The 24,398-nt window shown below is 41.8% G+C and overlaps 1 long non-coding RNA gene across 2 annotated transcripts in view; it reads left to right on the top strand.

Moving 5' to 3' along the window:
• Positions 1-24,398, top strand: part of LOC130832015 (uncharacterized) — a 45,410-nt gene continuing 21,012 nt past the window's right edge. The window contains exons 1-2 of one of the 2 annotated variants that reach the window (XR_009048167.1): positions 1-125; positions 23,941-24,113. This is a non-coding gene — a long non-coding RNA (uncharacterized LOC130832015). Of the gene's footprint in view, positions 126-19,341; positions 19,493-23,940; positions 24,114-24,398 lie in introns of those variants that run through there. The other variant, XR_009048166.1, reaches the window with a different exon arrangement.

Genomic DNA, 24,398 nt, shown 5'->3' with positions numbered 1-24,398 from the left:
CCCTGCCCTCCTACAGGAGTTGACAGACGCGCTCCAATTCACAGATGCTCACTGGGGGCTCTGCTGGATGCCTGGAGGGACAGGCCCTGCTTTTAAGAGGCCCACACACCGGCTGCAGAGAGAAGGTTCGTGTGAGACCCTCGAGTTGCAGGAGAAGGAAGCAAGAACAACTAGATGTTCACGAGCCAGGGGCGAGCAGGCGCTGGTGGGAGAGCCCCTGGGAGAGGCGGCCGCAGGCTCGGCTGGGAAGGAAGGAGGGTCGAGTCTCGGCAGGGAAAGAGATTTCCAGACTGAGACAGGCCATTCGACACAGTCATGGTTAATAGGTCCGGGTGTTTTAACCAACGGCCATAGAAGGGTAGTGTCCTCTGTCACTTTTCTATACCACGTACACGTGTGTAAAACACACTGGAGCAAACACATCTGAATGGTTCATACCCTCTCCTCCCCCCCGCCCTGCCTCCTGCCCTGGGATGGGAGTTCAACATATAAATTGTACTCCTCTTAGAACTTCGAGGCAGTGAAGCCATATTCAGTGTTCCAGGTTGATATACTGCTCTGTGCTTGCTTGAAATATCAGGTGTTATAATAATCTGTCTGTGGGAACATCTTGCCTTGCCTATGTTTCTCTCCCCTGTTCTGGATCTGTAAGCCATACTGACTTGTCAGTGTTTAGGTGCCACACCTGGTCACAGCAGGCATGTCCTTGCCTCTCCGCTCTCCTCTAGCTGACTTAATCCTCCCCCAGCAAACTCCTGGGGAGGAGACCTGGCATACAATTTGTAGACACTCCCCTGGTCTGCAAAGTCTTTATTCTTCATTCCTAACCCTCTACCAGGGTCATCAAAGCCGCAGGAATCCATACATTCTCCAGGAAGGAGAGAAGAGTTGGGGACAAAGCCCCCAGGACCATCAGCAAAACAGGGAAGGCACGAAGGGAGGGGCACAGAGCGGAGGGGTGGCAGACAGCAGGGGAAGAGAAGGGTGTGGTGTGCGGCGCCACGTGGTGCCCGTGCAAGCAGGACGAGACCTGAAGGGTGGTTGCAAGAGCTGGTGAGGGAGCTCAGGTACAGGCGGTGGATGACAATCAGGCCAGGTGGGAGGAAATGGAAGCAGCAGGTGCGGAGAGTTCTTTCAGGAGCTCTGGCTGAGAAAGGGCGGGGAGAGATGAGGCAGGAAGAGCAGGGAAGGTGTTTTTAGGATGGGCAAGGTTTGAGCATGACAAACAGCCTGCTCTTGTTTAAATGCTTCTTGGTTGTAGCATGTTACAGCCAACATGATATCCAGCCTGTACGTAGGAACGGTCGTGGAGATCTGCCTCTGATGAGACCGGGAAGGCAACTGATCGCATGTGCATTATAGCCCCAGTGGCCCTGAGATGAAGTTCCACCCCGGGACAGTGTGGGTGGCATTGGAAAGCACCTGGATTATTTAGAAGCACTACAGGCTGACGGAAAAAAAAATTTCAAGGATGAGGAAAGAGGAGAAAAAACTCAGAAAAATCTTCATGTAAATGGAAATTATTTTCAAAAATCTACCAACACCTGAAAGTTAACTATGTTGGATTTAAAAATGAGTATCAAACCTCCCCAGAGCCCTAAGAGGCTTGTCTAGAGCCCAGGGGGTCTCTGGACATCCAAGCGTTTGTGGGGGTGATGATCCCAATTTTAGGAGTGAGGCCACCTAAAATCAGTGTGTCTGATGACTAGGGACACCTTCAGCAGTGCATAAACACATGCCATTTGTTCCAGCTGCCAGGGAAAAAAGGATGTGGAGACTGACATTTGCTGGTTGCAGGCAAGGGAGGTTAACTTGGAAGAAATGGGCACATTTTATAACAATACAAGCTACCAGGGAAGGACTTAAGGATGGTGAATGTCAGGATTGGTTAAAATGTGATTAAATGACATCATGCCTCCAAAGAACAAAATTAAAATCGACTTAATTAAAATTAAAATTGAATAGAATGAATTTAACTGCTAAACCAAAGCACATAAATTATGTTTTTAAAAGGTAGCAGAACTCTGCTCCCAGCCAAGGTGGAGTAGCAGACACTGTATTTACCCTACCACCTGAAACAACAGCAACAAAAAAAAGTAAAAAAGAAAAGAGAAAGAAAAAAAAATGGATGAAATACATGAAGCAATGGTTTTCAAGAACCTAGACATCAGGCAGCAGAGGACGGTGATCCCTGAGATAAAGGAAATAAGTGATTGCCCCAGCTTACTGCCTTGAGAATTTTCAGGTGACAGTACAGGGAAAGGGACCCAAGCATAGCAAGACCCAACTGCATGCTGCCTATAAGAAATCCATTTACTATAAGGACATAAGTAGAGACAGCAAATTGGTCATTGCCAGGGGGAGGGGAAATGAGAAGCAACTGCTTAACGGGTCCAGGGTGCTTTGTTGGGGTGATGAAAACATTTTGGAACTAAATAGAGGAAGTGATTGCACAACATTTTGACTGTGCTAAATGCCACTGTATTCCTGCTTCCTAGGAACTAATCACAAGTTAAACCATTAGAGGTCATACCCTCGTACAGTACTTTTATAAAGTTTTGGGAAATCTATTTTATTCCCTAAAAGTGCCAAAACTGTTAGAAAATAAATGAAAACAAATGTAAATGTTACAGAACATTGTCTATTGATGAAAGAAGTATGTGGAAAAGACACTGTAAATGTTTATTTGTGGATGTTTTTCTACACCTTTTTATATCTGAGGCATCATGGAGTTTAACTGGTAATCTCCATTTGACTCATTCGATAAACATTTACTGAGCATCTTAAAAAAATACAAAGAGAAATTCTGGAACTGTAGATACAACAATCAAGTTAGTAAATCAGTGAATGGGTTTAACAGTGGAATAGAGGGCTGGAGAGAGAATTAATGAATTTTTAATGAATTAGAAGACAATATCCAGAATACAGTATTGAGAAGTGAAGGTAAGAGATGAAGAAGTTACAGAAAGGAGTCTCATAAGGAGGAGAGAGCTTGAAGGGGGGGCAGAGTAGTACTTGAAGAGTTAATAGCTGAGAATTTTCAAAAATTGATGAAAGATATTAAACCATACATTTATAGCTGACTTCTGAACAGAAACGATGGAATCTGGAAGACAATGGAATGATACCTTCAAAATGCTAGAAGAAAATATATGCCAAAGGATGGTGTAGAAAACAAATGCTCTAGCAGTTCATAAATGGGACATTAACTTAAGACTAGAAAAAGATGACAGGATTACATCAGATAGGTAAGGATTGAGCAGGCCACTAAAGAGGCATTGACAACAGATGTTTCCCAGGCACGTGGTCAGGAAATCTCAAGGTCTGTTGGTGGAACAGTGAGTCAGGCCGTTTGCGTGAAGCTGAGCAACAATTACTAGGGTTGGGATAGAAATGGAGTCTGGAAATGGTAAGTAGGAGCAAGATGATGAATGATCTCATCCTACAGGTGATGGGAAATACTGAAGGTGTTTTTGTGGCCTCCTTGCCTTGTTTCTTGGTAGGATACTACTGCTAAAAGTCTTTCTCACATTTTCCTGGTGTAGGCATAAATCATGCTGTCTCTTGCTACTTTACTATGAGTGAAATGAAATTTAGATAAGTGCCAGCTGCAGCCTGCACTATACTTTTACTCCCTTGAGAGGAAATATTATTAAATTACCATTTAAAATAATCCAATTGCAATGAATCTTATTTCCCTTTTGATTTGTTCCTCTGGAGCCAGAGTGAGACAGTAAAGCAGGGAGGGAAGAGAAAATAAAGAAGTTCCCTTTCAAAGTTGTTTCCACATGGCTGACCTTTTGAATTATTTTCTCATTTTCTAAGCACCACATATATTTTAATCCTAACCTTTCCCTTTCTGTCTTCAGAAGGGCAGAGATACTCCTCACAAACCCATACTGTCTTTTTTTAAAAAATGTATTTATTTATTTATTTATTTGTTATTTATTTTTGGCTGCATTGGGTCTTCATTGCTGTGTGTGGGCTTTCTCTAGTTTTGGTGAGCAGGGGCTACTCTTTGTTGTGGTGCGCAGGCTCCTCATTGCAGCGGCTCCTCTTGTTGTGGAGCATGGGCTCTAGGAGCATGGGTTTAATAGTTGTGGCTCATGGGCTCTAGAGCACAGGCTCAGTAGTTGTGGTGCACGGGCTTAGTTGCTCTGCGGCATGTGGGATCTTCCCAGAGCAGGGCTTGAACCCGTGTCCCCTGCATTGGCAGGTGGATTCTTAACCACTGAGCCACCTAGGAAGTCACCATACTGTCTTAATCTGTCCACATGAGCTCTGTTTTGCTTTAACTATGTATTCCTCATCTCTAAGTGCCACTCCCATTTGCCCCTCAACCCAGAGTCTAACTCTGATATGTTTGGTGTACATACATGCATAATTCATTAATCTTTAAAAACTATGATATTCTTTTATGTATATTTTAATTACATCAATGGCACTTGCTTTTAGGATCCTATAATTTGACCTACCAGACTAAACTCTAATTTTCCAGTCCATTCTCCTTCATTTGCATCTCTTGGGATTTTTTGTTTTTATCTGTTTCCTTTAAGATTCCTCAAGGTGTTTGGCATGACAAATATCAGGAAATACAAATTGAAACCACAATGAGGGACTTCCCTGGTGATCCAGTGGCTAAGACTCCATGCTCCCGATGCAGAAGGCCTGGGTTTGATCCCTGGTCAGGGAACTAGATCCCACATACTGCAGCTAAGACCCAGCACAGCCAAATAAATAAATAAAAGTAAAAAAAACAAAAACAAAAACAAACTGCAATGAGATATCACCTCCTGCCTAGAACAGCTATTGTCAAAAAGACAAGAGGTAACAAGTGTAGAAGAAGGTGTGGAGAAAAGGGAACCCTGGTGCACTGTTAGTTAAAATGCAAATTGGTGCAGCCACTATGGAAAACAGTAGGAAGTTTCCACAAAAAATTAACAACAGAACTAACGTATGATCAAGCAATTCCACTTTTGGGTATGTATGCAAAGGAATTGAAATAAAGATCTTGTAGAGATATCTGCTCTCCCATGTTCATGGCAGCATTTTTCACAATAGCCAAGAAGTAGCGACAACCCAGGTGTCCATCAATGGATAAATTGATATTTTTAATCTGATTTTATTTTTATTCCCATATTAAACACAGAGATGGAAAAATTAAAGTCTTATATTAACCAGTGACCAAAAAAAGTTACAATGGAATATTTTTCAGCTGTGAGAAAGGAGAAAACCCTGCCATTTTGACAATTTGGATGAACCTTGAATGCATTGTGCTAAGTGAAATAAATCAGACAGAAAAAGATGAATACTGTATGGTATCACTTATATGTGGAATCTAAAGAAGTCAAACTCAGAGAAACAGAGTAGAGCGGTAGTTACCAGGGTTTGAGGAGTGGGGGGAAAGGAGAGATATTGGGTAACGGTACAAACTTTCAGTTATAAACAAGTTTGGGGATCTAATGTAGTTTTTGTAGTTGCTTAAGTTGAAAGCTGATAATCAATTTGAGACATTTCTTCTTTTCTAGTACTGGTGTTTAGTGCTTCTAATTACTCCTATTGCAGCATCCCACAAATTATGGTATGTTATGCTTTCATTTTCATTCTCTTCAAAATACTTTCTAATTTTCTGTTTCACTTCTTTTTGATTCATGGGTCATTTAGGAATATGTTGGTAGTTTCTAAATATTTGGGGTTTTCCTGAGATCTTTCTCTAAATGATTCCTAATATAATTTCATTTCTTATAAGCAGCAGATGGTTGGGTCTTGCTTTTTTATCCAAACTGACCATCTGAGCATTTCCATTTTATGTGATTATTGGTATGGTTATATTTAAGTCTCTCATCTTGATATTTGTTTTCTATTTGTCCCATTTGTCCGTTGTTCCTTTTTCCTCTTGTTCTGCCTTCTTTGGGATTGAATGAGGATTTTTTTTAATCATTCCAGCTTATCTCGTTTGTTGCCGTACAGACTATAACTCTTTGCCATGTTATTTTAGTGCTTGCTTTAGGGTTTATAGTACACACCTTTAATGTCTCACATGATAGTATACTACTCCATATGTATTATGGGAACCTTACAACAGTATACTTCCATATCTTCCTTCAAACCTTTGTGCTGTTATTGTCATATATTTTATTTTTAAACCTCACAATATATGGTTATTATTTTTGCTTAAGGATTCAATTATCTTATAATGTGATTTAAAGGATGAAAAGGTTTTTTTTTTTTTTATATTTACCCATACAATTACTGCTTCTGATGTACTTCATTCCTCTGAATAAATCCAGTTTTCCATCTGGTGTCATTGTCCCTTTGCCTGAAGGACTTCCTTAAATATTTCTTTAGTACACATTGTTTGTGATAGATCTCTTCAGCTTTTGTTTGTCTGGAAAACGCTTTATTTTGCCTTCTTTTTTGAAAGGTATTTTTGTTGAGTAAAGAATTTTAGGTTGATGGATTTTTGCTCCCAATACTTTAGAGACGTTGCTACATTGTCTTCTATCTTGATTTTTTCCCAATGGGAAATGTGCTGTCATTCTTTGTCTCTATAGTAATGTGTCTTTTTCCCCCCTAGCTATTTTTAAGATTTTCTCTTTACCATTGGTTTTGCAAAATTTAATTATGATGTGCCTTGGTGTAACTTCTTTTTTTGTGTGCTTGGGTTTTATTGTTTCTTAGTTCTGCCACAGCCTATAATTTCCATCAAATTTAGAAAGTTTTTGGCCATTATCTTTACAGATTTTTTTTCTGCCAATCCTCACTATCCCCTCTTCTTCAGGGACTCCAACTGTGTGTATATTTGACCACATGAAGTTATCCTACAGTTCACTGAGGCTCTGTTCATTTATTTTAGTCTTTTTTCTCTGTTTTATTACGGATAGTTTCTATTGTTGTACCTTCAAGTTCATGAATCTTTTCTTCTGTAATATCTGAGTAGTTGCTTTAGTGTTTATACTGTATATCTTTAACTTATTACAATATATTTTCAAGTGATGTTATATCACTTCACATACAATACTTTACTTACGTTTCTCCCTTCCTAGCATTTATGTCATTCATTTTATACATTTGTTATAAACCGCAAAATACAATGTTATTACTTTTGTTAAACTATCCATTGTTTTTTAAAGAGATTTTTTTAAAAATTTATTTATTTTATTTTTGGCTGTGTTGGGTCTTAGTTGTGGCATGTGGGATATTTCGTTGTATCACAAGGGCTCTTCGCTGCAGCGCATGGGTTTCTCTCTAGTTGTGGCGTGCGGGTTTTTCCTCTTTCTAGTTGTGGCATGCAGGCTCCAGGGCACGTGGGCTCTGTAGTTGCGGCACGCGGCCTTAGTTGCCCAGTGGCATGTGGGATCTTAGTTCGCTGACAAGGGATCGAACCCATATCTCCTGCATTGGGATGTGGATTCTTTACCACTGGACCACTAAGTCCCAAGAGATTTAAATAACAAGCAAAAATCTTATATAATTACCCATGTAGTTACCATTTCTAGTGCCCTTAATTCCTTTGTGTAGATCCAGATTTACCTCTGACATCATTTTTTCTTCTGCCTGAAGGATGTCCTTTAATATTTTTTTATAGTGCAAGTCGGATGATGAGGAATTCTTTCAGCTTTTGTATGTCTAAAAACATTTATATTTTGCCTTCATTTTTTGAAAGATACTTTTTCATTGGGTATAGAATTTAAGGTCAACGGTTTCTTCTTTCAGTATTTGAAGTACTTCATGTCTTCTTGCTTATGTTGTTTTCAATGAGAATTCTGTGGTTCTTACCTCTGTCTCTCTGTATATAACATCCCCCCACCTCCTGCCCTGGCTACCTTTGAGATTTTCTCATCACCGTCTTTTTTTTTTTCCTAATATTTTGTGACTTGGTATAGTTTTCTTCATTTTTTTTAATGCTTGGGATTCATTGAGTTCCTTGGATCTTTGGATTTATAGTTTACAAAATGTACAGAAAAATTTCAGCCATGATTTAGTCAAATATCTTTCTGACCGTCCATTCTCTTCTCTGCTGTAAAGACTCCATTTATATATATGTTAGGTTGCTTGAAATTGTTCCACTGTTCACTGAGGGACTTTTTTTTTTCTTTTCTTCTGTCAAATCTAACTTGCCATTAATACCATCCAGTGCATTTTTTCATTTCATACATTGTAATATTTATTCTAAAAGTTTGATTTAGATCTTTTAAAAATATATCTCATATTTCTATTTAACTTTTTGAACATACAGAATACAGCTATAATTATCTTAATATCTTTGTCTGCTTATTCTAACAGCTGTCAATTCTGGGTTGGTTTCAGTTGGTAGATTATTCTCCTTGTTGTGAATTGTACTTTCCTGCTTCTTTTCATTACCTGGCGACCTTTGTTTTGATACCAGACATTGTGGATTTTACTTTGTTGGGTGCTGGATATTTCTGTTGTTGTTCGTTCTGTGGATATTCTTAAGTTTTATCTGGGATGCAGTTATGTTTCTTAGAAATAGTTTGATCTTTTCAAGTCTTACTTTTATGATCTTGTGCGTCCAGAGTAGTGCTTAGTTTAGGGCTAATTATTTTCCCTTACTGAGGCCAGGCCTTCCTGAGTATTCTACTCAATGTCCTGTGAATTATGAGTTTTTCCAATGTGGCTGGTGGGAATAGGCACTGCTGCCAGCTTGGGGCCAGTGCCAGGTGCTGTTCTCCAATCCTTTCAGTTAGGCTTGTTCCCTTAGCCTCAGGTAGTTGTCTCTGATTCCTGTGCTGGCCATTTCTCTGCTGATACCCAAGGGTGACCCTCTGCAGACCTCTGGGATTCTCTCTCTGTCCTAAGCACTTTAGCCACCTTGATTTCCCTGTGACTCTCAGCTCCCCAGCTCAGGGAGACTGCTAGATGCTGCCTGGGTTCTCTCTCCCTGCACTGCAGCCTGGAAACTCTCTCAAGGCAGGAAGCTGGATGGCCACAGGGCTCACCTCGTTTGTTTTATCTCACTGGTTAATGTTCTTTGTTTCCTGATGTCCAATTGGAGTCTTTAAACCTGTTGTTTCATACATTGTGTCTTGGTTGGTTGGTTGGTTTGAGACAGAAGTATAGAATCTAGACCCTGTTACTCCATTTTGAATGGAAGCAAATGTTCCTTCCTTTATTTTTTAGGTTGAGATTTTAGTCTCCATAAATATCTTGTGCTTTCTTGAATGATTTCTTTGATTGTTCTCTTCCCTCAGTTTTCTCTTCCTTCTTTCTGAAGCATATTCTTCTGCTCTCTGCATTGTCTTTGTTTCCAAATTTTATTTTTTCATCTGTTTATTTGATTTCCAGATTTCATGTTAAAGGCTTTCTTCAATTGTCAAATAATTTCTGGTTTTTCATTCATATTTAAGAGGATATTCATTTAAAAGCAAAGTGGAAGCTCTTGCCTATTTACACAATAGTAAATTTTGTATTTGTACAACAGTTAACTTCACCAAATTATACACTCACCCTTATATCCTTTATTCCAAAGTTCCTCTCTATATTTATTTATTTTTTTGCTAGAGTTTTTCCTCCAAGGTTGCTCTCAAAAAGGGTTTTTGTCTTGTTTTGTTTTGTCTAATAAAATTCTGTAGACTTTGTGTGCTGGGGATATCTTTACTTCATCCTCACATTTAAATAGTAATGTAGCTGGATGTAAAATTCTAGTTCAAAGCTCTTTTTCTGCAACACTATCAAAAGCAGCATTCTATGATCCCCTCATATCAATAGTTGCTGTTGAAAAGTATGATGTCTGTCTGGTTCTGGGCTATCCTTAGATTCTGTCTCACATAGAGTGCATCTTTTTCTCTTTTCCAAATATACTTAATGAAGCCAGGATGCCAGATCCCTCTCAAGAGAAGGGTGATGACTTCATGCAATTAAACCCTACCTGTAGCTGGGGCTGTCATTCCCACCATAAGATCTGTGGGACCAGCCACTGACCATCCTGCATAATATATTCTGTAGCTGAGGGAAACAGCCGACCACAGAATCATGGAAAACTCAACGTCCTTTATCAGTTTGCTTTCAAATAACTTATTATCAAGTATGAATTCCCAGTGGTGAGGCCAATGGGGGTGGGCATGGAGCCATGCCCACTTCTGGGTTCCAGGCACATCTGGAATCTGTTTAGCTGGAATGGAATGCCTGCCTCTGTGTCCCTCTAAGGCTTCCACTCAAGTCTGCTCAAAGGGATGTTTGGCTTGGGACAGGAGGACACAGGGACATGGGTCTCAGGAGTGAGATGATGTGCTTGCATTGTTTATGGAACACAGTGGTGCTGGCAGGAGTCTTTGGGAAAGAAATGGTGGAAGAACACCATGCTAGACAGTGTACGTGTGTGTGTGTGTGTGTGTGTGTGTATGTACCCAAACCCATTCTTCAAATGAAAGGATGTGGTTCAGTCAAGATTCCCCTCTTCGAAGTAAACTTGATGACTGTTGCTCATTCTTATTCTTACCAAGCTCAGGTAGGTATGCTAGGACATACAGATTTCCATTCTGCATGAGGTTACCCAGGAAACTCATCACCCCCTGCCATCCCCAGTACCCCAACTTGTGTGTCCTGCTGGCCAAAGTTTTTTCAAAAGATGGAGCATACATATGATTTTAGTTCAGCTTTCCCCATCTGTGGGGAAGTTCTCTGCTGGTTGAGGTGTTGGGGTTGATTGTCTTAATAGTCAAGGTATTGTGTAGGGGCGGCTGTGGCAGGCAGAATAATGCCTCCCCCCAACCAAAGATGTTCATGCTCTAATCCCTGGAGCCTGTGAATATGTTACATTACGGGGCAAAAGGAACTTTGCAGGTGTGATTAAATATGGTCCTTGAGATGGTGAGTTTCTTCTGGATTATCTGGGTGGTCCAATGTAATCACATGAGTTTTTAAAAACAGAGATCCTTTTTTTTTATTTTATTTTTTGTAGGTTAGAAGTTTATTTAGAGATTTAGAGAGAAACATACTCTGCACACAGAGTGTGGACCATCTCAGAAGGTGAGAAAGGCATCAGGGTATGGGGGTTGTCAGTTTTTGTAAAGGTGGGTAATTTCATAGGCTAATGAGTGGGTGGAGCATTCCAGAATTGGCACTGCCCACTTTTTGATCCTCATGGTCAGCCTTGGAACTGTCATGGCGCCTGGAAGGTGACTTGTCTGCCATCTTGGACCCATTTGGTTCTAATCAGTTTATGTTATGTCCTCAGTCTATGTCATTCTTTCAAAGATTGTGCCCTGCCCCCTTTCCTCTTGTTTCATTCCCTGCTCAGAGATTTTTTTTTAAATAAATTTATTTATTTATTTAGTTTATTTATTGGCTGTGTTAGGTCTTCATTGCTGCACACGGGCTTTCTCTAGTTGCTGTGAGCGGGGGCTACTCTTCATTGTGGTGTGCAGGCTCCTCATTGTAGTGGCTTCTCTTGTTTTGTTGTGGAGCATGGGCTCTAGAATACAGGCTCAATAGTTGTGGCACACGGGCTTAGTTGCTCTGTGGCATGTGGAATCTTCCCTGACCGGGGCTCAAACCCATGTCCCCTGCATTGACAGGTGGATTCTTAACCACTGTGCCACCAGGGAAGTCCCCACTCAGAGATTTTACTCCCGTATTCTTATGGGAAGCAGAAGGGCGATGGTTTGTCTTCTGTAACTGCTACAAGGATGAGTAGGGGTGTGGACCCTGCCTGTCAGGGAGTAAAAATCTCTGGATGCCTGATCTAGGGGCCCCAGGGGCAGGACAGCTTCTTGAAAAACAGAGATCCTTTCAACTGGATCAGAGAGTTGAGAGGGAAGAAAAAGAAGAGATTCAATGTGTCGGAAGAATTCAACCTACCAATGCTGCTGATGAAGATAGAGGAAGGGGCTCCAGGGGAGGAAAGTGGGGGCCTATAGTTGACCACAACCCTCAGCCTGCGGCCAGGAAGCAAACAGGGGCCTCAGGTCTATAACTATAGGGAATCAAATTCTGCCAACAACCCAAATGAGCAGGAAATGGATTCTCCCCTAACACCGCCAAAAAACAACGCAGGGGGACTTCCCTGGTGGTACAGTGGGTAAGACTCTGAACTCCCAATGCAGGGGGCCTGGGTTCAATCCCTGGTCAGGAAACTAGATCCCATATGCATGCCGCACCTAAGAGTTCACATGCCACAACTAAGGAGCTGGTGAGCCGCAACTAAGGAGCAACTAAGGAGCCCATGCATTGCAACTAAGGAGCCAGTGAGCTGCAACTAAGAGCATGCCTGCTGCAACTAAGACCTGGTGCAACCAAATAAATAAGTAAATAAATAAAATAATAAATATTAAAAAAAAAGAGGGCTTCCTAGGTGGTGCAGTGGTTAAGAGTCCGCCTGCCAATGCAGAGGTCACGGGTTCGATCCTAGCTCCAGGAAGATCCCACATGCCATGGAGCAACTAAGCCCGTGTGCCAAAAAAAAAAAAAAAAAAAAAGAATACAGCCTGCTGAAACCTTGATTTTAGGCTAGGAAGACCCATAGATCGGACTTCTGAACTCCAGAATCATAAGGTAATATATTTGTGTTGTTTTACACCATGAAGTTTGTGATAACTTGTTACAGCGGGAATACAAGGCTACCACAGAGCCTTACACAAATGTCAAAGAGCAGTCAAGAAACTGAGATGGCTGTAAATCCTGTGGGAAGGTGACCCTGATGTATGCAGTCCTGGGCATTACTGTATTCCCAGATGCTGGTCATGGGGAGCAGGAACATATATCCATGCCATCCGTTGTGAGTGCACCCCTACTTCATAGATACTAAAATGTGAAAAAAAATCTGGAGTTTAGAACTGAGTACATTAGAATTCATTGATTAGTTTGAAATTGATTAAATTCTGTGTAAGCTTCAGGGCCAAACCAAAACCTGAAGAAGGGAGGAAGAAAGGGGCCAGGGATGATGTGAGTGGTGCCAGGCCCTGAGGATGGCCTGTCTACCTGCTCCCTCCATGCCTACCTTGGCCCTGCCCTCCCTCCTCTGACTGTCAGAGCCCCACACACCTTTTTGCCCATAGGAGAAAGTAACGCTGCATCTTCTTTTCTTCTTGCTCAAGGAGAAGGTCAAAATCAAGAGCCCAGAGCCATGGCCAGCCACTCAAACGCAGGTGAAGCTAATAATAAAAGAGACTCATGAATTAAACTGTAAGTGAAAACAATTGAAAAATCCTCCAGCTTACTTAGAATAAAATATCTACCTATGAAGGTGGACATTTTAAATTTTGTTCCATCTACATATTTTCAACTTTATATTATGGAAATAGTGAAACACATACAAAAAATAGAGAGACTAACATGATGAGCACCAATGTACCAGTCATCTGACTTCAACAATCATCAACAATAATCTAGTTTCATCTTTTTCTTCACAACTTGGTTTGTGCATGGGAGTATTTTAAAGCAAATCCCAGCCACCTTATAATTTCATTTTAAAATACTTGAGTGTGCATTTCCACCAAAGGAGGATATTAAAGGAATTTTTAAAGAAATTATTCTTTTGGCATTATTACACCTAACAAAATTAATAAGCATTCGAGGTGGACCATTAGGCATGAGGCTACAAGGTGGAATTAGAGGAGAAAGGCAGGCTTCCCTGGTGGCACAGTGGTTAAGAATCCACCTGCCAATGTAGGGGACATGGGTTCAATCCCTGGACCAGGAAGATCCCACGTGCCTCGGAGCAACTAAGCCTGTGTGCCACAACTACTGAGCCTGAAGCTCTAGAGCCCACGAGCCACAACTCCTGAGCCTGTGTGCCACAACCACTGAAGCCCACGTGCCTAGAGCCCATGTCCACAACAAGAGAAGCCGTTGCAGGGAGAAACCTGCTCAGTGCAATGAAGAGTAGCCCTCGCTCGCTGCAGCTAGAAGAAGCCTGTGTGCAGCAATGAAGATCCAACACAGCCTATAAATAAATAAATTTTTTTAAAAAAAGAGGGGAAAGGCTAGGATTAAAGTGTTCAGGTCTGTGTTAGTTTCCTATTGCTTCTATAACAAATAACTACAACTTTAGTGTCTTAAAACAATATAAATTTACTACCTTATCTTGCAGTTTTGGAGGTCAAAAAATCCAAAACTCAGGGTCAGTGGGCTACAATACAAGTGTTCGTAGGCCTTCATTCCTTTCTGGAGCTCCAGGGGAGAAACTCTTTCCTTGGCTTATCCAGTGCCTAGAGGCTGCCCACGTTCCTTGGCTCATGGCCTCCTTCCTCCGTCTTCAAAGCCAGAAATGTTGCATGGCTCTGACCATTTTTTATTTTGTGATTACATCTCCCTTTCTGATTGTCTCTTCTGCTTCTCTTGTCTATTTTTAAGGACCCGTAGATTACATTGGGCCCACCAGGATAATTCAGGGTAATCTCCCTATTTTAAGGTCAGCGAACTGTCAACCTTTGTTTCATCTGCAAACTTAATTCTGCTTTGCCAAGTAACCTCACAGAGTCACACGTTCCAGGGACTGGGATGTGGATGTCTTTAGGGGGCCATTATTTGTCCTGCCGCAAGCTCCCTCCTCGGTTAGGTGTATAGTTGGAAACAGCAGCCAGGAGAAGCAAAGAGTAACAGTATCTGGAAACCATGAGAGAATGAATTCAAGTTCTACACAAGAAGCTTCAGGGAAAAGGCTTCCAGTATCCCTAATCATGAGGAAAAGAGATACGAAAGATGCAGGGAAAACTGAGAAACTCCTTTGCATGACTTGCCAGCCCTGGCTGTGTGTGTTTGGAAAAGAAGGGTGGTTGTAAGGGTGGTTGTAAATCCCTCTCTATACAGGGATTGAGTTGTGATAGGGAAAGTCACTGTGGAACTTTTAAAAGTTATAGGAATGTAAACCAATGAGGATAATGAGCCTTCAGCCCATTGATGAGGTGGCTGGCACTTGCTGCCGTGTGCCTTTGTCAGGAAGGCCCAGGGGTCCGGAGGGATCAGGATGTGAGGAGGGACCCCAGCATCCCCCTCTGGGAGTCAGCTTACAAAGAAGCCATGTTGACTTGAATGTGGATTACACTGGCCTGAACGAGAACACAAACCTAAGAGAAAATATTGTTGAATGAGCTGATTTGTGACTTCATTTTATCTCTTCTTTTGAAACATTAAGAAGTGTCAGCCTTAGTTTGTTCAGATTTATTAAGGGTTGCACGGAAGAAGGAAAAACTCCCACCTGTCTCTCGGGCATCGTTTCTAGGCATGACCTGTGTTATCGTAAACCAGGTTTTACCTGCAAACCTTCCTTGCTTTAGCATAGCTGATGGCCAGAAACTGCCGACACGTGCACACTCACACAGAGGTCCACACCTGCTGCTTGCTGCTTATTGTTCATTTGTAAAACCTCTTCATCATGAGGTTAATTTGGAAACCATTTCCAAATACTATCACTTTGGTGCTTCTCACTCATATTTGCTATTTTCTAAAATTGTATCATTCATATGGTGCAACTCATGTTTAGTTTTACTAGACTAGCAGCGCTTTGTTCTTTGTATTTCTTGGTGTGTGTGTGTGTCTGTACACACTGCACACTTCCACTTGTGCATGGGCATAAAGAACCAACCAGCCAAAAAAAAAAACACGAACAAATACTGTTCTACTTCCACACTGAAGGGACTTTTTAAGGCTTGTTGAATTATATTATTGTGAATTTGAGTAAGACATTTCAGTGCAGGGCAAATTAGAGCAAGCGAAACGCTGGGGCAGACTCGTAACTGTTTTGTCTGAATTTTCATGTGAAACAAAGCTGTGGCTACAACCACAGTTGTGGAGCTTGCACTTATATTTATTTGCTCAGCTTCAAAAGGAAGGCTAGTCCTGCCTTTGTTGCGTGCAGGCCATGTTCAACGAGCCACCAACCCTCCTTGGGGCCAGTGTCAGAGAACAGACACAGGGACCCCAGACACTCTCAGGGACGTGAGAGGAGGGTCCCTCCCGGAGGCTGCCTGGGCACCTCCGCACTGCCCTCAGCACTTACCCTCAGGGCCCATCTTGCCGTTCCCTTCCAGCTCTGCCAAGAACGTCTTTGAGACAGAGACTGATGTAAAGAAAGTGAGTGGGAAGCCCTCAACTGAGCTTTCCCTCCAGGAGTTCCACAGTGTTGGTTGTGCTGTTTGACTTCAGAAGGGGCCTGTCGTCCCGTGTCAAGCACTGCTCAGGACTCGTGGCTGCTCTTGAATCTGGGACTCTAGGGAGGAGGGGGAGCCCCCTGCGGCCAGGAGGAACAGAAGGAAGCCCTGTGTGCGCCTCTGCTGTCTTTCATCACAAAAGGCTCCCCTCTGTCTCCTATTTTTTCTTAAGGGGAAGGGTTGGCAAAATCTGAAAGATCTCTCTCTTTGCTTCAGAAGGGATCCGTTCATCTTTTGTTTGGGGAAAACTTTAGGCTGTAACAACAACCAATTGTGGCTGCGGCGTTGGCCTCAACCCTGCGGACGGCGGTCCAGGCCACAGTAGAATCCAGGGAATTTGAAATGGCGGCGTTTGTGGTGGTTTGCAGATTTCCACTGGCAATTTCTTTAAAGCCAAAGAATTATAATTAAAACAGAAATGGATCCAATTATATCTGCCTCCTGTCTGAAAGGATGTAGCTGATAATGAGAATCACATGTTTAAGCCTCAGCTTCTTCTATTTCCAAGCAAGTTGTCCCACGAGAGAAATTCCTTCTTTTCAGCAAAGCTCTGTAAACCACACTTCTCCCTCCTCTTCGGCTACTGTGGTTTTGCACTTATTTTTAAAAGTCCAAGCGATGGAGCCCCAGTCATAGTAAATGCTCTCCTTTCTCCCTCCTGTCCTCTCTCTATAAGACACACCAGGGTGAGATGACATATCTTTTTGTTCCAAAAACAGAGATTAGGAGAGTAGGAGTGCTCAGTCTCAACCAACCAAGATGCCCCTTCCCAGGAATGACAGACTAGGTAGCTCAGGCTGTTGCCACCTGGGATGTTGCTAGGCTGTGGAAAGTGGCTAGGTTACGCAGGGGAGGTGAGGAGCTTACTAGGTGACCAGGGGACGCCAGTCTCGGGTAGAATTTTACCCACTGGGTGAGTGAGGCTCAGATGACATGGTGGTCATCAATGTGCCTTGACAATGGCAGAGCCTGTACTGGGGCAGAATGCCGTGGTTGCCAGGAATAAATAGAATACGTAACAGTGTTGTTCTTATGGTTGTTATTACAACAACTCATGACAGATTTGGTTTGTGTAGCTCAGATCCATTCAGGCACAGCAGGGCATCCCAACAGTCTTCTTCCAGGAAGCCCTAGAAGCAAGAACAGGGGCAGAATCAGCTGTCCTGGTCCCAGCTGTTATAGACATCCACGTTCAAGTCTTTAGGTAGACATATGTTTTCATGTACTTATTAATTATTTGAATATCTTCTTTGGTGAGCTAGCTAGTAAAATCTTTTGCTCATTTTTTAATTGAGGTTTTTGACTTATTGAATTGTAAGAGTTCCTTGTGTATTCTAGATAAAAATCTTTTATTAGACATAGGTTGCAAATACTTTCTCAAACTGTGGTTTGTCTTTTTATTTTCTTTCTATAAATTTATTTTGGCTGCATTGGGTCTTTGTTGTTTCATGTGGGCTTTTTCTAGTTGTAGTGAGTGGGGGCTACTCTTCCTTGTGATATATGGGCTTCTAACTGTGGTGGCTTCTCTTGTAGAGCACGGGCTCTAGGTGCGTGGGCTTCAGTAGTTGCAGCATGTGGTCTCAGTAGTTGTGGCTTGCGGGCTCTAGAGCGCAGGCTCAATAGCTGTGGTGCACAGGTATAGTTGCTTTGCAGCATTTGGGATCTTCCTGGATCAGGGATCGAACCCATGTCCTCTGCATTGGCAGGTGGATTCTTAACCAGGGAAGTCCCTTAAGAGCAAAAGTTTTTAATTTTGATGAAGTCCAATTTATTAATTACTTCTTTTGGTATCATACTGTGCTTTTTGTACAATAGCATTAAGAACTCTTTACCTAATCCAAGGTCACAAAGCTTTCATACAGTGTTTTCTTCTAGAAGCCTTATAGTTTTTGCTTTTACTTTAAGCCTATAATTAGTTTGGGGAGTTAATGTTTGTACGTGTCATGAAGTGAGGATCTCAGTTCATGTTTCTACATATGGATATCCAGTTGTTTCAGCAACAGTTGTTGAAGATCATTCTTTCTCAACAGAACTGCTGTGGCATCTTTGTTGAAAATCAATTGACTGCAAATATAAGAATTAATTTCTGGGCTCTTGGTTCTGTTCCAATTATCGATATGTCTATCTTTATGCCAATACCACATTTGCTTGATTACTGTGGCTTTGTAGTAAGTTTTGAAATCAGGTAGTGTGAGTCCTTCAGGTTTGTTCTCCTTTTAAAAAATTGTCTTGACTTTTCTATGTGCTTTGCATTCTCACATACACTTTAGGATTGGCTTGTTAATTGCTACAAGAAATTCTGCTGAGATTTAGATCATGCTTCTGTTGGCCAGTTTGGGGAGAACTGCCAAGTTAATAATATTGTTTCTTTCAATCCATGAGGATGGACTATATCTCTATTTACCTATATCTTTAAATTGTCCCATATTCTCTTTAAATTCTTTTTAGTGTACAAGTCTTGCACTTCTTGAGCTAAATTTACTCCTAAGTATTTTATTCTTTTGGATGCTATTGTGAATGGGATTTTCTTAACTTTATTTTTGGACTGTTCATTGTGAGTTTGTAGGAAAGATTGACATATTGTATATCAGTCTTTTATCCTGAGATTTTCTACATGCTGGGTCATGCTATCTGTGCATACAAACAGTTTACTTTTTCTTTTCCAATTTGCATATAATGCATTTGGTTGATCTTTCTTGTTTCGTTGTACTGGCTAGAACCTTCAGTATTATGCTGAATAGGTGAGAACAGATATCCTTTGGCTTTCAACCTATTTGTGTCTTTGAATTGAACACATGTGTCTAGACCAGCGGTCCCCAACATTTTTGGCATCAGGGGCCAGTTTCATGGAAGACAGTTTTTCCATGAACTGGGGGTGGAGTGGGGGTGATGGTTTCGGGATGATTGAAGAGTATTACATTTATGGTGCAGTTTATTTCTATTACTATTACATTGTAAGATATAATGAAATAGTTACACAACTCACCATAATGCAGAATCAGTGGGAGCCCTGAGCTTGTTTTCATTTGCCACTCACTGATCGGTGTCGATATGAGTCTGCAAGCAACTGATTTATTATGGTCTCTGTGCAGTCAGACCTCTCTGCTAATGATAATCTTATCTGCAGCCGCTCCCAGTACCAGCAGCACCGCCTCAGCTCCACCCCAGATCATCAAGCATTAGATGCTCATAAGGAGCGCGCAGCCTAGATCCCTCACGTGTGCAGGTCACAGTAGGCTTCACGCTCCTACCAGAATCTCATGCTGCCGCTGATCTGACAGGAGCAGCAGCGCAGGTGGTAAGGCGAGCGATGGGGAGCGGCTGTAAATACGGACGAAGCTTCACTTGCTCTCCCTCCATCCCACCTCCTGCTGTGCGGCCAGGTACCAGTCTGTGGCCCGGGGGTTGGGGACCCCTGTTGTAGACAGCATATGGTTGGATTTCATTTTTTATTCAGTCTAACTACCTCTGACTTTTGACTGGAATATTTATTATTAATGTAATTATTAATATAGTTGGATTTATATGTGTTATTTTGCTATTTGTTTTCTATATGCCTCATGTCTTTTTTATTCCTTCTTACTCCCTTTTGTGTTAAATAATTTTGTATAGTATTTTAGTTCCTCGGTTGATTTTTCAAAGTCTTCTTTCGAGTTATTATCTTCGTGTTTGCTCTAGGAAGTGCAGTGTGCATTTTATCATATTACAGCCTACCTCAGGTTAATATTAACTTAATCTAGTAAAATAAAGCAACTTTGTTTCAGTATAGTTTCATTTTATCCCTACCTCACTTTTGTGCTGCTAGTGTCATGTATATTACTACAACTATATATATTATAAACTCCAAAACACACTTGCTTTATATAATTTTATGCCATTTAAAGAAATAACAGAAGAAAGGAGAAAAATATGTATTCATTGTTTTTTATAATTACCCTCATTTTTACCATTTCTAATCTTCATTTCTTCTTATGGATTCAAGTTACCATTGAAGTAATTTTATTTCCTTCCAAAGGATTTCTTTTAGTATTTTTTGTAAGGCATGTCTGTTAGCATTTCTTTATCTCAATCTTTGTGTATCTGAGAATATCTTCATTTCACTTTCACTTTTGCAGGGTAGTTTTTTTGGATATGGAATTCTTGGATGACAGATGTTTCTTTCAGCTCTGTGAATACGTCATTCCACTGCCTTCTGGCCTCCATTGTTTCTGATGAGATTTAGCCATTATTTGTATTGCTGTTCCCCTATATGTGATTAGTTTTTCTTTTGCTATTTTCAAGATTTCCTCTTTGTTTTCTGCTTTGAAGAGATTGATATGACTAAGTGAAGGTCTTTTTCTGTTCTTCCTACTCAGGATTCATTGGTATTTTGGGATCTATGAATTAATGCTTTCATTAAATCTGAGAGGTTTTCAGCCTTTATTTCTTCATTTTTTTCCCCTGCTCTTTTTCTTTCTCCTCTTTTTCTGAGACTCCCATTTTGCAGTTGGTATGCTTGATGTTGTTCCACAGGTCTCTGAGATAGTTTGCTTTTTTTCAGTCTTTTTTTCTCTTTATTTTTCAGATTGGATAACATTCTGTTGATCCATCTTCAAATTCACTGATTTCTTCTGATGTTTCAAATCTACTGCTGATCCCATATAATAAAGTTTTCATTTTGTTATTGTATTTTTCAACTCTAGAATTTCCATTTTGGCCCCTTTTTTAAAAAAAATTCTATTTTTTATTGATATTCCTACTTATTGAGTCATTTTAATAATATTTTCCCTGAAATTCCTTAAACATGGTTTCCTTTAGTTGTTTGAAATACTTAAAATAGCTTTGAAGTCTTTGTCTGTTACATCCAACATCTGGGACACTCAAAGGCAGTTTCCATTGACTTTTTCCCCCCCCAAGTATGTCACACTTTCTTGTTATTTTGCATGACATGTAAATTTTTGTTGAATATTGGATGCTCTAGATAATATAACAAATCTAGATTCTGTTTTCTTTTTATCTTCTGAAATTCTTAGCTGTTACTGCTTTAGTTTGTTTATAACTTGCCTGGACTTGATCTGCAGAATCTGTCACCCTGCAGTATGCATCTGCCAATGATTCAGCTCAATTTTTTTTTTTCTAATTCTTATTTGTATTTTTTCTGTGGGAGCCTGGCTTCTTTGGGGTTACGTCTGTGTTTGCATAGGTTAAGTCACCCAGTGATTGGTCAGAAGTTGTGCTTAAACACCACATTGTGCTGGTGGATCTGTGTTTGAACTGGGGGATATATTCAAATTTGGCAGTTTCAACTCTGACCTAGCTGTTACTTTAACACCAGGCCCTCTCGGGTCTCCTCTGTCATGTGCATAGGCTCCCAGAAAGCCAGGGTTATGTCAAATACTTATGAAGATCTCAGTGGCTATCTCATTTCCAGGATCTCCCTTTGCAATTTCTGGCTAGTCTTATGCTGCTTGTCCCAACCAGGATTGCAACTGCAGGCTAGGAGATGTGCAGACTTTCCCCATATGTTGCTGGCTGTGGGTTTCCACTCTTCACTCCAAGTCAAGTGAAGGCCAGTCCTATCCTGGCAGAACAACAAGGCTGCCTGGGCTGAGATGGAGGTTGAAGTCAGTTCTAGGCAAGAAGGTCACTCATCCCCACTGTTTTTACCTGTATCTCCACAGTTTTTCATGATTACATGTTCCTCAGTTTGTTGTTTGTCTGTGGTCAATTTCCAGAGCCCTGAAATTGTTTTTTGTGATTATGTCCCATTTTATGGTTGATTTTAGTGGGGAAGATTCGTTGAGCTCTACTCTTTTGTAGCTGCAAGTCCAGCCACATACAATTTATTTTTAAATAAATGCATTTTATTATTTTTAAGCATGTTATATTATCATTTTAGCTATAAAGAGTACTAATAAGTAAAGCTAAATTTAGGAAAACTGAATCATTTCTCAGCCTTTTGGCTAAGATCAAGTGTAGAAAAATTATAGTTCACAATAATGTGACTTTGACAATTTATGGTCAGAAACAGAAATCTTTTCAAAAGGCATTTTGAAATAATTCCTAAGTTTTCAAACCTTGGATTTGAAAAATCTATCTGAATAGCAAGAGTCTCATTTTTATAGCAGGAAATTATTTCAAACTTTTAATTTAGCAACAAGCATATGAATGAACTGGAGTCTAAATTGAAGAATTCCAAATGTATTCCTGACTTGGTTGAGGCATAATATAAATATTTTCCTGGTGTCGTGTGAGGTGGGGGGGTCACGATTTACATACGTGGCACCCTCTTTTAAACGGATTCAGCTGTAATGTCTATGGTGTCAGGAGAACGTAGAAGTCTGCCTGTGGACCGGAACTGTGGCCATTTCAGGTGCTCAGCCAGGCCACCTCCCCTGGGTCCTTTCCAGTGCTCCTCCTTTTCAGCCCGTTCCTCTTGCCCCTGGCTCTGGATGGGGACATGGAAAGAGGGGCTGCAGGATCTGGAGGACATCCAGCCCTGGTCTCAGAGGCCACATTTTCCCCAGGGGAGACTGAGACATTCCAGGACCCTGGAAGCAGGGCAGAGAGTCGTCCATGAGGAGGATGGGGGGACATCTGGAAAGGAAGGCTTCCCTACTGGAACCACCACAAACTTATCTCTAGTGAAGTTTGAAGCCACTGACCTTCCCCTTCTTCCTTGTTTTTCCTGAAAACTCATGTTTTTATCACTGATCAACTAACTCATCTTTCCTTATGTCTCACACTCTTCTAAAGAGGCGCTCTGAGGTTCATCTTCGTCTCCCTAGGCTGAGAGCACCAGATAACCTGCACCCTCACACTGGTGATTCCCTCTTCTTGATCCTTCCCCTCTGCTTCAATTCTAGATGACTGCTGATCTGCGCCTTCATCCTACCCTGCCCAGCCCCAGAGACTCGCTGTTTCCCACTTGACTGCCCTGCTTGGGACTGGACCTGCCCAAGCTAGTCCAGGCCCTGGGTCTTCCATGACCTGGCCTGGCCTGGCCTTATCTACCACACTGACTGCTCAGCTAGATGGTGTGATGGTCCTGGGGTGAGGGACAAGGAGAAGACCAGTCATTCAGGCTTGCACGACCATGACTGCACCACTAACAAAAATGCCCTAAACTTAGGAGCATAAAAACTCTTTTTACTTGAAATCATGCAACATAAGCACTCAGAGTAAAGCATGTTTTTAAGGGTATTAGTGGGAGTGATTCACAGTCAGCAGATCCAGGGTGTGGACATGAGCTCAGAATGGCATCTCTGGTGCAAGATCTGCGACTCAGTCCCATGGCTGCCCAGTCCTTTCAAGTGCTCTCCCTTCCCTGGCATAGCATCGCATTGTGAGTTGAATGTGTGCCCCCAAAAGATATGTTGAAGTCCTAACTCCAGGTACCTCAGAATGTGACCTTATTTAGAAGTAGGGTCATTGCGGATGTAATTAGTTAGGATGAGGTCATTAAGGTGGGCCCTCATCCAATATGACTGGAAGAGGATATGAAGGCAGACACACAGGGAGAACACCATGTGAAGAAGGCACAGGACACACAGACACACAGAGGGAAGACAGTCATGTGAAGAGGGAGGCGGAGCGATGCTACCGTGAGCCAGGGCACAGCTGGGGCTATGAGAATCTGGGGGAAGCAAGGGAGGATCCACCCCTGCAGACTTCAGACAGAATAGACCCCTGCTGACAACTTGATTCCAGACTTCTAGCCTCCAGAACTGTGAGAGAAGAAAGTTCTGTTGTTTTAAGCCACTCCGTTTGGGCGCTTAGTTACAGCAGCCCTAAGAAACTGATAAACGTGGTGTGTGTACTTTGTCAAATTTGCTCCTGTCTGTCTTCACAGTTCCCACACTTGTTCCCAGCCCGGGATACCAGTCCAGCTGCCAGGCTGTCCAGCTGTCCTCCTCTGGGCCACATGGTCATGCCACATGTGCGTCAGCGGCTTTGGGAAGCAGGCTCATCTTATAGACTTGGATTTTAATATTTCCCACAAGTTCTCACAGTTACCAGCATCTGGTATGTAACAGAGGAAAGTATCTTTCACGTTCACTGTGAAATCACAGCTGTTTCTCAGGCACTATTGAAGAAGTAGCCAAGCCTAGGTGACACCCTGCGTAAGAGAAATGGCAAGAGTGTGAGGCTGGGGTCCTGGATACAGGGTGCTGTCCTTGGGTGAGGCCAAGCAGGGACTGGGCTGAATTGTGTGATGGGGCGTGTGACCGCATCTCTGGACCCTGTGCCACCTCCCCAGTTCAGGGCCTTTGCACAGGCTGCTCCCTCTGCTGGGGACTCTAACCCGGC

Source organism: Hippopotamus amphibius, chromosome 11 (genome assembly GCF_030028045.1).
Source record: "Hippopotamus amphibius kiboko isolate mHipAmp2 chromosome 11, mHipAmp2.hap2, whole genome shotgun sequence".
Classification (NCBI taxonomy): Eukaryota; Metazoa; Chordata; class Mammalia; order Artiodactyla; family Hippopotamidae; genus Hippopotamus; species Hippopotamus amphibius.
This window is presented reverse-complemented; position numbering and strand designations above follow the sequence as displayed.